We start from the raw sequence: 15,349 nt of genomic DNA on the forward strand, positions 1-15,349 counted from the left end.
CCATGAAGCAGCAGTGAAATAGTTAATGCCTTCTGGCCTCGATTAAAGTGCAGCCAGCCCAAATCAGCTCAGAACATTTGTAGTTCAGAAATTGCTACAGCTCAAATCAGCCAGGCTGCTGAGAAAAGGATCAGGGTGGCCTCTTTGCTTGATGGGGAGGTTGAGATGGCCAGCTTTAACTGGGTGCATGATCTAAGTGGAACACTCTTGTTTAATACAAGCCTCCTTTTATCTTAATGCTATTGGCAGAGCAACATATTTGTCTCAATTTCCTCTAAACAGCAGTTCTCAAGCTGAACCTTGAAAGCTGCAAATTCTGCTTTACCTCAGCAAAATCATATACCCTGCACTGACTCAGGTTTCCACTCAAGGTGACTAATTTTCCATCTTGTCTCTTCCTGATATTAGAGGAATACATTAGTAGCATTGATATTTTCACACCTGGAGAACAAAAGAGAAAAGGTTTCTGTGTTAGTAAAAATTTGAAGCTTTCCCCAAGGCTACCAGAGCATTGCTCTGCTGTGGCACAGGTGATTTCTGAAATATGGAACTCAAATTTGGTTACAGCAGACAAAATAATGCTGGATTTGTTCATAGTCATTTAATGTGACACAGGAATCAATGTGCTCATACACATTTCTGCAGTCTAGGGAAGTGCAATTTTCTGTCAATGCACAAGTCCCAGCATGATGGGACACTGATTCTTAAGAAGATGCCTTTGAGTTCAAAGAACATTTCCTGACAGAAAAATAGAACACAAGAACATTATACACTGTGCAGAATATACAACTCTGTATACAATTCTCTGCTTTTTTAGGCTTTTCTAAAATCAGACTGTTTTTTTTTTCCTTTTTCTTTTCTCCTGAGGGAATTAAATCAGGGCTAAAATAACATATTGTCAGTATTTTTCTTCTCCTCCAGTCACAAAAAGAAACATAAGAAAACATCTTACAACCCTCTTAAAAGGTTTCAGAATTTCTGCACAAAGCCTTCTCATTCAGAAGCTATTCCTGAGCTTCTTGCTTATTATTTCATTAAAAGGGTGCCCAGACTGCAGACATTGAGGATTGTCTTATGGATATGTCTTGATAGACTCAAATTTTATTATTTGATTATTGATTATTTTTAAATTGATTATTTTCTACCTCTCTGCATACTCAGTGAGTTCATCAGGTTTGAGATGGGATTTGTGGTTGCTGTGCCCCCCATTAGCCAGAGAAAGCTGAGGTATCAGGTAACAGTGAAATCTGATACTCTTTGGCTGGGAACAGCAGGATCCATAAATGCTCTGAATTTCTGTTTCACTACAGCTGTTCAAAGGCATGAAAAATTCCTGGGACAACTCAGCCCTGGATATACCTGGGCCTTGGTCCAGTGCAGATTTTTGCCAGGCCTTGCTGCTGTTCTTTGCATTGATCTAATTGTAAAGCTCTGATTATGTCATTGATTTAGTGGAGGCCTGCCTGTTTCTGCCAGAGCTGAGTTTGGCTTTGTGACTTCAGCTGGAGATGACTGAGCACAGCTCTCTCAGGCCTGGCCAAGAGGTGATTCCCCTTTGATGCTGCCCCAGTTTGATTATGCAATTCATCAATGCATGGACTGCACACAAAATGAACTGAGTCAAGACAAGGTTGTGTAAACTTGACTGGATAATCAAGTCTGACATAGCACTTTGCCAGCCACTGGAAAAAACCCACTGCCTTGGAGAACAGATCAGCTCAGGCGTCAACTTTATTCTTAAAAGGTGTCTGAATGTAAACATGAGATACTTGGGGTCAGTTATGTGTGTTTTTTCATGAAAAGGGTAACTTAGTCTTGTGCTGATCTTTCCTTTAAAAACCTTTTATTTTATATTTTAAATAGGGTGTCAAAGAAAATGTCTCAATGCTTTTTTTCTTTTTTTTTTTTTAAATACTGTTAAATTTCCAATTTTATTGACCATGTACAGCTCACCACTTGAGTTAAAATGCTGTAACAGGGATGAGCCCACTAATGACTGGAAAGCCTGAAACATAGATCGCTGCTATTTATTGTCATTTAACAGAAAAAATAATTCCTGGCAAATAAATTTAGGTCATGCAGTGAAGTGATAAGTGTTCCTCCTTCCAGCAACTATTACTGGTAATCCATAGCTAGAGAAATTTAGGTTTGGAAAGGTGAATGAATGAACTTTAAATTTTGGAGACTGCAGGAAAAAAAGAATGTGCTGCCTCTACACCATCTATTATATTCAGTGTTTGTGAGTGTTTAGATAAAAATTTACTGTGTTCAGTGAGTGAGTGTTTAGGTGAACATTTACTGAAAAAATCAGATCCTTCACAGCTAAACATGAATGGAATGAAATTTTTATGATTACCAACAGAGACCACCAAATTCCATTATTGTGTAATCTGTAAATGAAGGAACCATGTCAAAGGCATCATTATCAGTTTTCTTTAATGAAGCAGCAGTGCTATGCACAGGCACAGCTGCTGAAAAATGACTGCACACAGAGCCAGAACAGTTTGTATTAATGTTCTGATGGCTTCACCTGAAACAGTTTTCCAATCTCATCAACACCCTGAGAGTGAGCAATGGTTATTCTGTTCAAACTGGGGAGCTGCACAGTTCTTCCTGCCTAGAGGAGGCTGTGCACACTGCCCATGCAGCGGTGCTGCACAGCAGAGTTAATGAAGCTGTTAGCATGATCTGTCATGCCAGGAAACATCCTGAAAATAATTAGGAAGTGACTGGGAATATTTAGACAGGGTGCACGGTAGATATGCTGAATTTGCTCATAGAAGATAGAAGTTTGCATTTAAAAATACTCAATGACCTCCAGCAGCCGCTGTACTCAAGTCAAAATATGGACTTGATGAAGGCTGTTATGCTCCTGTTGTGGTGAAAGGTATGAGCTTCTATGATCCACTGCTTATCAGGTGCACACAGAATTCATTTTAAAAACCCCAAGAAAACACAAAATATTGTCATGAGAGGGCTGTCAGCATATTTTTCCAAGTAGATTTGGTAGGTGCATGTCTATTACCTTTTGCATTTTTTATCCTCTGTGTAAATTAAATATTGTGAGGGAAAAAAGAAAAAAAGACAAAAGGGCATTTTAGATGGGTAGCATGTGCATCAACTAATGGGGATGTGTAGGTTAAATTGAAAAATGTAAGAATAATAAGAAGGAAAATTAAGGTTTGTGCAAAAATAACAAATTTTAATGATGTATGTTGAGAATGTTCCTTCAGTTAATGGTCACACACTGCAAAGGGGACTTTCATTATCTGCAAGTTCACATCACCTTATCTTGATCTGATGGATAAAAAAGAACAAACTGGCAAATATCATTGCATCTTTTCATTGTTTTGCCTCTAACCACAAAGGAAAATTAGAAGTTAACTCACTAGATGCATCTCAGGTTATTTTATTTAGGGTTTCATAGGGGTACACAACAATTTCACAAAGCTATTTAATGTGGGTGCTTGGGAGTAAAGATTTAATTAGACCATTTCATATTTAGAAGGTACATACTAAAAATGCATTGTTACGTTTTTCTGTGTAACTTAACAGAGCTTAAATTCCCTGAAAGGAGTGCAAACTTTCCAGACAGAAGTGCAAACTACAGTGAAATTCTTGAGGACTGTGCAACTCAGAACTTTGGGTTCAATATTTTATGTTTTGAAAAATTTTAGATTAATCTGTTCTTTTTCTACTGTAAAACAGAATGAAAAAGACACTGCCCTAGTGTACAACAGCATGGTCAGATCAGCAGTTCTTCCTTATTCAGAAATCTAATTTTTATTTGATTTCGAGGATGTGGTTAAAAGGCCCCAGAGGAGTGCATTGCCCAAATGCTAAATAACCAGTGTAAATAAAAAATACTGAAATGTTGATGTCAAAACTTTTATGCTTCCCATGCTGCTCCAAGAAGAGTTTAGTCAAAGCAAACAGAGAATTCATGATCAGTGGATTATTTACAACATAAATGTGTGACACTTGAGAAAATTAATTAAAAAGGAGCAAAGGTTAATTTGTGTAGAATCCTACAGGTACAGTGAAGAGAATTACACAGGAAATTAAATAGAATATTTTTTCATAGATTATTAATCTACACCTGTGATTATTTTTTTAATGAAAATGAAAGCAAAAGAACAGTAGCCCAGTATTTGCAGTATTTCCTTGAATAGAAACACATGTATTGAAGTGGCAAAACCCCCCAAACTGGAAGGTGTGAAGTTTTCTTTGCCTTAACTTGTCTTGAACTGCCTGGAGTTTGTTTTGGCTTGCCTGTCAGGAGGCTGTGTCTGATTTATTTCACTTCTCACAGAATCACAGACTCCTAAAGGCTGGAAGTGGTCTGTGGAGGTTATGTAGTCCAAACCCCTACTCAGGCAGAATATCCTGAATATCTCCAAGGATTGAAATCTCCGGACAACCTGCTCCAATGTTTCACTGCCCTTATAATAAAAATAAGTTTTAATTTACATTTAAATGGAATTTCACATGCTTTGCTTTTTTCCATTGCCTCTTGTCTGGATACCTCTGAGAAGGGTCTTTCTCTGACTCTTTCCTCCTTCAAGGAAGGCATTGCTGGCTGGGTGTGCACCAGGACCTCCTGCTTTCCAGCTGCACAGTGCCTGGACTTTTTCCCCCCCAAAGTGCAGTATTTTGCACTTTCCTTTGTTGGTCTTAGTGGGGATAGCCATGGTTTTGACACAGATATTAGCAATGAGTAGTTACTCTGCGCAGACTGGAATATTTCTGCCTGTGTCACAGGGATGCACTGTGGCAGGAGACGGTCCTGGGATTGCAGCCAATTCCTCTCAGGTGGGTATTTACAGGTGTACAGACATGGGATGTTTAGGAAAAGGGAAATGGAGGGAGCACCCATAGATTACAGACCTGGAACTGGGCACAAACAGTTTTAGGGACAGCAAAGAAACCAAAGGTGACCATCCAACACATGTAAAGCCTTTTGTGGTATATTTGGATGCAATGTCACCTTGTGAACCAATAAAGAAAGGTGTGAAAACATCTTAAAAAATATCCAAACATAACCCCAAGTACATTCCACAGGGAGGAGGAGAAAGAAATCACCAACATCATACTCCTCCCAGAGAAGGGGACTCAGGGTGCTGAGGACTCACTGTGTGTCCCCAGTCCCACACATCAGAATGATTAATTTTAATATGCAGAGGGGCAATGAAGGACACCAGAAAAAATCCACAGATATCAAGTGTGTGCATATAATGATTTTAACTCTAAGAAATGTTCCCCTAGTATCTCATTTTCTGTTCCTGCAATAATTAAATGTGAATTAATCATAGTTCATTGTTTCAGCTATGAACATTTCAGATACAAATAACAGTAAATTCTCAACTTTATTTACAAGGTATGTTTTTAGTATGCTTTTAGCTCACAGCAGAATTTTGAGTGGGACACCCCTCTGTGATCCCTTTTATAGAAATGTCTTTACCCAAACCACTGTTCAGAAACCTGAAGGATGGTTCAAGCCCAGGTCCACTTTTTGTTTTTCTGAAAGAGAAAAAGCTGCTCCTGCTTTCTGTGTCTCCTTCAAACCTGCATCAATACCCTCCCTGCTCCAGGACTGGGCCAAGTGCACTCGTTTCTGTGAGTGGGAAGATTCCTGTCCCCTAAAGAAATTCCCTCTGCTGCTCTGTCTGGATGCTCTCTCTGTCTTGGCATGTAGGAATTCAAAGGCATGGTTCTTTCTCTGATTATTCAGGCTTGGTGGAGATTGCACATTGTTTCTAAATTCCATCCCAGAACAAAAGTTTGTTTCTGCACCTTTAAGTCTTTCCTGCTCTGGCACAGGGTGGATTCTTAGGTGGTGTCTTATAAAGGAATCTCTTTAGATAAGAAATAAGATGAGTAATCACTTAATATAATAAATCCACTCATTCATTCAAGTCTTTATAAATATTGTCACTTTTTTAAACCATTCTCAGGGCTAAGGTAGCTTAACCCCTTATAAATAATACCAACTTAATATATGTACTTTCATTGTTGCTTCATACCAAAGCCATTGCCATAATTACTGTGTTGGAAAGATGGGGAGGGAAAATATTGGTGAGAAGAGCAGGTTTTGTTTAAAGTCATGTACCTCTATAACTGAAAATAATCATGAAAATGATCTTTGCAAAAAAGAGCCTGTGAACTGGCAAAGGGAGGAGTTGATGGCATTAAGTACAACTGGTTTAGGCATTTCTGGGGGACCAGTCCAGCCTATACCTAATTTCTAAGCCTAAATAAGGTCTTCAGTCACTAATTAATTACTGCATTTGTTTGGTTTTTTTCCCATAACAATAGGGTCTCCCCAGAAATATACCCTGGGCAGAATAAATTGATCATTGCTTTGTTTTCATGAAAATACAAAACGTGACTGGATTGTACTTAGGTTTTTAGAGAGGAGGGCTGTATAGGTCACCAAGTTCTCAGGATGCTTTGAAAGAGGTCTAATAAATATTTACTCCTTATTAATATAATACGTTAAATATATTATCAAAATAAGAAATGGGAGAGATTAAATGAAATAGAATTGAAAGATTAATTAGAAGACAAAGGCTAATGATGCAAAATAATAAACAAGAAGTTTGAAGTTGTTGTAAACTAATCCCCTGCATTTAAATTAAAAGTGATGAGAGTGACAGAGACTGTAAATGGTGCAATTTCTACTACATATTTTTCCTCTCCTCTCTTAAATTCTGACCTCATCTAAGTTTTGTCTCTCAGCCATCTGGAATAAGGTTTTCCCTGTTGTTTTGTATGCAAGAGTTGATTAGGACAGACTTGGAGGCTGAGCAGCAGATATCATAGGAGATTGGGAAACATCATCCTGCACAATATACCTGATTAAAATAAAAATATCTAATTCCATCCTTGTACTCGTACACCAAAGTCTCTTCCCCTGATGTTCCGCTTGCTACAGAACATCTCACTGCAGTTTTCTTTTTCAGAAACAAAGGTACAGAAGTGGGATCCCTAAAGAAAAATGCTGAAGGAATTTTAAAAACCTTAGTGTCAGTTCCTCCAGATGAAGGAAAAAATGGTGGTGTCTGTAGTATCTAAGAATGTGCAAGTATAAGGAAATCTGCAGTGAGAAACAAGGAGGATACTGTTTTTGAAAGTGTATCCATTACTTGTAATATTCATCACAATATAATAAATGTTGATAGAGAAAATGAATAGGGAAACCATGAAAATAAAGTATGTCAACTCAAACTGAATAGCGAGCATATGCTGAGACAATGAAAAATATGATTCCAAAATAAAAGAAAGAAATGGGAAATAAAAGAAAGAAAACACACCAGTACATCAAAAAAGGATAAAGAATCAGTTTTTTAGGGTCAACACAGCAATTGAATTATATCAGAGGGTATCCATTCCATGCAGTGAAATATATTATGCAAAAGCTTTTGACCTTTAAGAAAATATGTTGATGATTTTCCTCTGCATACAGAAAAATGTCAGCATAGGTGTAAATAAATGTCATTAATTTTGTTTTGCATTCGTAGTATGTCCACAAGGACCAAGATGTGCTGGTATTCAGGCACCTGAATGGAGAGTATGTGAATCACTCATTAACCCTCCTGGTTCACCTGAGTGCTCGGCCTTCTCAGGGATGTCAGAGTCTCACATCTCCAAGGAAATGTGCTCTTATCAGGCCTGTGCAAAATTAAGATGCAAAATTCCCATGTGTGGTCTTATTTCTAAAAGTGCCCATATCAAATATATTCATGTCAGGTTTTGAAGAGCTGCTTTTCCAGGGACCTTAAGAAGTCCAGTTTCTATTTTCTGTTTCCCTATTTGAAATGTGTTTAATTTGTGGTTTTGTGGTTTGGTGTCAAATAAGCCCCATACAGCTGTTTGCTCACACTCCCCTGGGGGAAAGGGGAGAGGATCAGAAGGGTAAAAGTGAGAAAACTCTTGGGTTGGTTCAGTTGCTGTAAAGAAATGCTCTTCCACCAATTGAATACCTGCATTGCCATGATCCACATTTGAATAATTTCTCTGCTTGGTTTCACCAAAGGCTGAAAGGAAATTTAGTGCTCTCAAGGTCCTGGAAAGGGAAAGTGATGGAAAATTTTAGGGAAGCTGAAGGGCTGTCTGTCCTGCTGTTCCAAAAATGTCTCTTTTGATCCAAGCAATGCAGTCCAAAAATAACTTATTTCAAGAATCTGCTAATGCTCCTCTATATTTTCATCTTTTCAAATTTTGGAGATATGATCCATTTCATTATTCAGTGATATGCTCCAGTTGAATAATATAGGAGTATTTCCTTCCTCCTGAAACAAAAATCATGGTATGCAGCTTTTCAACATTTAAAAATGCATTTCTGTTCTTTAGTTTTAAAGAAGTTTTTCTCAGAACAAATGCTATTTCTCTAATAGCAACAATGAGCAGAAATAAATGCCTAGGGGCAACATAGGTTTCATCAGTATTTTCATACAATTTAATGATGATTGATTGCACAAATTGTTGGGAATTGCAGGCACTCAGCGTATTTAAAAAATAGGTCACTTGCATAGATGTAGGAGCCAAATTTAGGCATCCAAGCTGAAGAAAAATTCATGAGGGTGCTTAATTACATCTTGCCTACTAGCCTGCTCTGAAAAGCTGGATACTCAGAGGGTGATGCTTACATCTTGTCTGGATCTTTGATTTCACTAGCAATACAGAGATCAGTAAAGTCATAAAAGTGTCTGCAGGACTGAATCCAGGCCAGAAATCCCCTCAAAATACATCAGATTGCACCAGGTCTCATAATTCTCCTCCATCCCTGTAATTTTCAGCAGGCTGCCTCGACACCCTACAGTGCTACATTACAAAACTGCCTGAATACCCCACAGGTTTGTTGGGAGAACTATGCTGGGATTTTTTTTTTCTCTTTAATAGCTAGTTGGCACATTTTGTACTTTACAATTGAGAGACTAATTAGGAACTCAGTGACACAAGTCTTTATAATACCTACTTTGTAGGTATTTTTACACTGTTATATCTTTCAGTGTATGATTCAATATGAATTTAGGTTTGAAATATGCTATGAAAAAATAATTTCCTGTACTGGCCTCATTTTCAGGCATTAATAACAAAACCATTCACTCTACATTAAGAGTGTGGAGATGATGGCTCTCAACATAATGCATTTTACCTTAGCTCTCCACTTAGGTCTTGAAGCCTACACAGTTCTGGAGCAGATGAAAATAGAAACACGGTCCAGAAATATTATTTTAACAGGAGAACAAGGGGTTTAGGCCTGGTCAGCATGGATTTATGAAAGTCAGGTGCTGCTTGCCCCATCTGAGCTCCCTTTATGACAAGGTGACCTCTTTGGTGGAGGAGGGAAAGGCTGTGAATGTTGTCTGTCCAGAGTTTATTAAAGGATTTGACACTGACTTTGTTGCTGATTTTTTAACACAGAATTTTCCTGGAAAAACTGGCTTCCCGTGGTATGGATGGGTGTAGCCTGTGCTGGGTGAAAAACTGGCTGGATGGCTGGGCCCAGAGTGATCAGTGTCTTCTCCCAGGAAACAAGGGACAGGACAAGAGGAAATGCCCTCAAGTGGTGCCAGGGGAGGTTTTAGGATATTAGGAAAGGATTTCTTCCCTGAAAGAGTGGTCAGGCATTGGAACAGGATGTGCTGGGAAGGGGTGGCACCAAAATCCTGTGGATGTGGCTCTGAGGACGTGGGTGAGTGGAGGACTTGGGAGTGTTGGGTTGACACTTGGACTCAATGATCTTGGAGACCTTTTCCAGGTTTAACAATTCTATGATTCCATGGAAATCACTGGACAGTGTGATGTAGGAACAACAGATGTTGCTTGGAACATAAGGAAGTGAAGTGGTTATAAGGAGAACTTGATAAAAATCTGCAGGACAACCTGTCACATGTACTTATAAATGTGTATGTCCATATGTCCATATATGCAGCTGTGGGTAAAATGTTCCCATATATGTGCAAAACCACTCAAAAATACAACAATAATATGCTGATCTCTCTGAATTTTAATGAATAGTTATAACTATGTTTAATTTTTAAGTGTACAGAGCAAACTATGAAGTGTGAAAAGTTTCAGTGAGTTGGTGATGCGCCACTCTCTTTCTCCTGTGGGGCATAGGAATTTAGTATTTCTTATGTCATTTGGTTCTCCTGAAGTCAATTATTTCTGTTGGCTTGCCAGTCTAGTTTAGAAATATTTCTGGCACTGCTTAGTGCCATTGGCAACGGCTCTGCATACTTGTACTGCAAATCTGGTTTTGGAAATAACTTAAAATGGATTTTTCAGAGTTTGACTTGTAAGACAAAAAAAATCTTTAAAGGTTTTTAAAGTTTGTATTTGGATAAATGTCAGAAAGTCAATCTCAGGTGAATTCTTCAGTGTAGAACCAAGCTACAAATGGCATGGTTGAAGGAAACTTCAGAGAACCCACTTTAATGAAGGCTCTGTGACCATCCATGCAGAGCAGATTGGATCAGCAAAGTTCAGTGCTGTGTTCGTCCCTGTTTTATTCAGAGAATTCCAAATACATAGCGGAAAAATTTTAAGAAAGGAATAACCTTCAAGATTTATGAGAATATTACATTTTGCCCTTCCTCTCAGTCTTGATAGTTCAAAAGGTGCTGCTGCAGAACATGACAAATCAATCTGCAGGTTAGAAATAATCCCTCAGAGTGCAGTGGAGCTGAACCTCTGTGCAGCTCTTAGCAGTGACTCCACATTTTGGTGGGGGCAGATCGTCTGTGGCTGCATGGAAAAACCTCTTCTCACATTCTCTGCCTGGTGACAGAACTGCACTGGCCTCAGCCAGGAGTGGGATAACTTGCAGATTTGAGCTGGTTCAGTTTTTTCATAAGATACTTGTCTGTATTAAAAAAAAAAAAAGAAAAACAAACAAAATACTCAGTTCGTCAAAATCAAAACGTTCCTCAAGAAAAGGTCAGCATTAACAAATGTTCTCCCTCTAGGAAAAAAGTATCAAAAGTTATAGAAACTACTTGTCTTGCTTATAGCAGACTTAAAATAAATCGATAATAATTACCTGCTCAGAATTTAATTTTGAAGTTCAAGTGAATGGGTGATAAAATGTTAATGTTTTAGAATTGAGTCTTCTGCTAATAGACACAATTTTATTTTTGGTTCTTAGAAATGTCATGTTTTTGCCATGCTCTGTTGTACATGGCTCATTTTATCAAGACCACACTTCAAGAAATTATTTCACAGAATCTCATGAGCAGGAGAAGGGAAATCAGGCTGACACAAGACTCTCAAAGGGTTTGATGGATGTTAGCTGCAAGATCAAAGTAATGCTTTGAACAATCTTTCTGCTTTCATTATCTGCTACACTTCAGAATTTAGGAAGAGGAACAAAAAGAAAAAAGAAAGAAGGATTTGAGGTTGGTTTTTCAGGGCTGGAACTTTTTAATAAAAATAACATTGACAAAAAGCCCTCTAAAGGAACCACCCAGGAATCGCCTGATGCGCAGCCAAACCAATGTTACTGATTTGTGGAGACCCTCAGATTTTATTCTCTCCAATGCATTTAAAATTATTCTACAGCTGTCTTAGAGTAAATTGGCTGCAAGGATTGGAAAGGGCTGGCAAGTGCAGGCAGGAATGTGTAACAGGGAAATTTGCTGATTAGAAAACACTTTTTCACACTGAGAACAATGCGATATTATCTACTTTCAAGATGTCAAAATAGAAATTCTGGCAGCTGAGTGCCAGATGCAATTTTGTAAGAATAGGCTCAAATGGAATGAAGTCTTCTTGTAAGTCACTCTTGTACAGCTAGATAAATGCCCTCGATAGCTTGATTTTTATTTACGTTGTACTCAAGAGGAAAAAGGACATTTAAGAAATTTTCATATTTACTATACGAGGGTTTTTATCCTCAAAGTCTTTTACTCTGCCACTGTAGACCTGTTTGTTCTAGCAAAACTTTGTGAAAAGAGAGTTTGGAAAACTAGTACAATATTGGATAATTACTGAAAACTTAAACCCACAGATTTAGTAGAACTTTTCCTTCAAATACTAACTGGTTTTGACTCAGTAAATACCATTTGATTACAAATGAAATGCATGCTCCCACACATTAGCTGTCAATTATGGTTCATATAGTAGACACAAAAGTAATTACCTTCAGCAAGAAGAGAGGTTGTAGGAGACAAAAATAATCATGTATTTCCCTGTCACAGGGTCCATTCTGTGTTAATCTTTTTCACTACCTACTGCTTTACTTGTAAGTAAATGACCAATGATTTCCATGCAAGAAAGGACTAGCTCAATATCTTTTCCCTTTAAAAGAAGCATTAGAGATTTGTTTAGTTATAAATTCACTAAATGGAAAAATTAAGAAGGCAAATGATGCATACAGCCAAATTAAAATGAACTGTGGGAGAATCATCAAAAATTAATGTGCCTTAAATTTCATTCTAAGTTATTTGTCACTCATGGTTGTTTTAATTCTAATTCAGGAAAGCAAAAAAATAAACAGGTTAAATAAGGTAAAATAAGGCTTTCTTTTACCTTAAATGACACAGTGATATAAAAGAAGCAGCATCCAAACATGCTCTTTTATTGGAACTTTGTATCAAGGCACGATATTATATCAAGGGATTAGGACAAAACCTTAGAATTCATGACAGGGCAATTGAGTGCAAATTGCAGTCTGGAGTTGCAGTGTCACTTTGATGGACTTGCTTTGTTTTTATTTGCTGTACCTGACAATTTTATTAGCAAGTGCGAGATTGAAGTAGCAGATTTTGCTATTGAAAGCAGCTTTATGGGGGAGTTTTACAATCCAAGACAGATTTTCAGAAATGCTTCCTTCTTTGATGAAAAGTTCCAACATTTCAGTGGACAAATCCTTTGCATTAGAGGTGAAGTGCTAAAAAATGGAATTTTGACACTCGGAATATGTCAGTCTTCTTTCCAACCAGGAGGCCAGGGGCTGTTGCCTGACCATGCAGCTCAGGGGCAGAGGAGCAGCAGTGCAGAGAGAATAATTATCAGCTTGGCATGGCATGAGTGAAAACTACTGCTGGTGTGCATAACTGGAACTAAAAGAGAAGTGCCAGTGCATCCACTCCCTTGAAATAAGCTTTTGGTGTTCTCATGGCACTCCAACTCTGCACCTATATATTTCAGAAGTAAAGGAAATCAGCATTTGCCCCCTAATTGTGTCTCAGGTGGATGTTTAAATTTACCTCTTTACACATGGCCTGAGAGAAGAAGGGTGGGGTTGTGGTCAGAGTCCTCAGAAATCAGAATTCTTTGGTTGTTTCAGTCCTGGGGGGAAGCAGGAATTTGCTGAAGATGCCAGGCCCCCCAAGCAAATATTTTCACTCCTCTCCAACGCTGCTCTAGATTATCCCCAGTCTAATCCACTCAGCCAACTACATTTTGTACCTAAAGTTAAGATTAAAACCCCAAACTGGAATTGTTGCTAAATAACAGGAGGCCCTGGTATGAAAAACAGGTTTTCCAAGGACAGCCTGTATTTCCCATCCATGTCCCTAAAAAATACTGCTCAGGGAAGAAAAGCAGCAGGGAAGTACCAAGCAATTGCTTTCAGCTGCATTGATTTCTTTCCTTTGGAAATTTTCCAGATCTTAAAATTCCAAAGTTTTCGTTGCATCAGCAAATAAGTGGAGCAGATTTTTCAGATTTTGGGTACTTGTTGAAAACAAAATTAAGTCATAAAATCTAAGCAGTAAGCACACCCACCTAAATATTGCTTGAAATTAGGATGATGGCTAAGGCAGAGAATTAACCAAAAAAAAACCCCAGTTCTGTAATTATAGCCTCTCTTTTGTACAAAAAGTCTTTTCTAGATACTTCTGTGATTTCCTTAGAATGTGTTTTAATTATCATTTGATAAATTGGATTAAAATTGTTTAGACTGATGGCTCATGACAGAAGTTTTACATCACATACTCTTGATTCATCTTATATGTTAAAGGACCTTGTGTGTTGTTGCTTCTCATGTCTGAATAAATGCCTTGAACAGTCTTTCAGTAGTTTAAAAGTGTGTCTCTCATGCCATCTTCTGAGGAGATGATTGGATTTTCAAATGCACTGCAAATACTTTCAAACATTTTTTGTAAAACTCAGAATTACAACCACCAGCAGCAATTCTTTTTCCTTGAAAGCATGTTTACAAATGGTATTTTAAATGAACTCAATGAACTCTGAGTCAAGTGCTAAATTTTAGAAACATTGCAGATATATGAGCCTGAAGGTCTGTGACAAATTGCTCATGTCCTGTTACACTTGGGTTTAAAATCAGTTTTAGTTTCAAAAGTATATGATATCTCTGTAGGTATTTGTCTTATTTGCAGCCAGAATACGTAAATATTCCATGTCTTTTTTGTTAGTTTCTCTACATACTCTCAATTTTGATAATATTTTGTTTCTTCAACACCCTGAAACACCATCCAGGGGATTCATGACCTACCTGGATTTGTTTTTCTCCATGCTCCAGTAGTAATCAGACACCATCTTCCAAGGAACTTGAAAATTCAAGTTTTCATGGAAACGATGGTGCCCACTAGTCCTGCATTGTTCAATCCACAAGTTTCCTGCTGAGTAATCTAAACCAAGCCTGCAGGCTTTACACACAATATTTACAATAGGAATGTTAGATAAACAAATTCTTTGTAAATAACTTCCTTCTGTGGCATTATTGACAACTTCTGTAACATCCTTCAGGAGATGAAGGAAAGGCTTCTCAGCAACTTGGCATTTGAAATTGGAATTGTGCTCCACAAGGAGAACAGAATCACTGACAGCTTTCTTATTTTCTCACTAATCCATCAGTGCCCACTTCTTTTATTGGACAGTTTCAAAGAATTTTATAGGAATTTGGTTTGTAAAAAAATCTCTGAAGATCATCTGGTCTGAACACCCACTCAGAGCCTGGGACACTTTGAGCCTTTAGTCAGATTGTTTGACAAATTAAAATTTGAAAATCACCACAGAAGGAGATTTGATGACTTTTTTTGGCAATCTGTTTCAATGTTTGATTTTTTTCTTCATGTTGTTGCAATTTTCTGTGTTGGGATGTCTGTATGTGGCTCATGGGTCTTGCAACGTGAATGTCTCAGAAAACCTGTATGTTTATTTTGAATAAAGGTTGCCTTGCCTCTTGGCAAAGTCAGAAAATTTTAGTTAGGAATTATTTCTCCATTATTTTGTACTATAATATAGTGATTTCAAATTTCAAGAGAAGGGTGGGGAAAAACCCAGTACTGTGACCTCACAGCCACTTTGAGCAGATACATGAAATTCCTGACATCCTACAAGCCCATAGGTGTGTCTTCACTGGTAGAAAAGCAATGCC

Source organism: Fringilla coelebs, assembly GCF_963513975.1.
Source record: "Fringilla coelebs genome assembly, chromosome: 2".
NCBI classification, from domain to species: domain Eukaryota; kingdom Metazoa; phylum Chordata; class Aves; order Passeriformes; family Fringillidae; genus Fringilla; species Fringilla coelebs.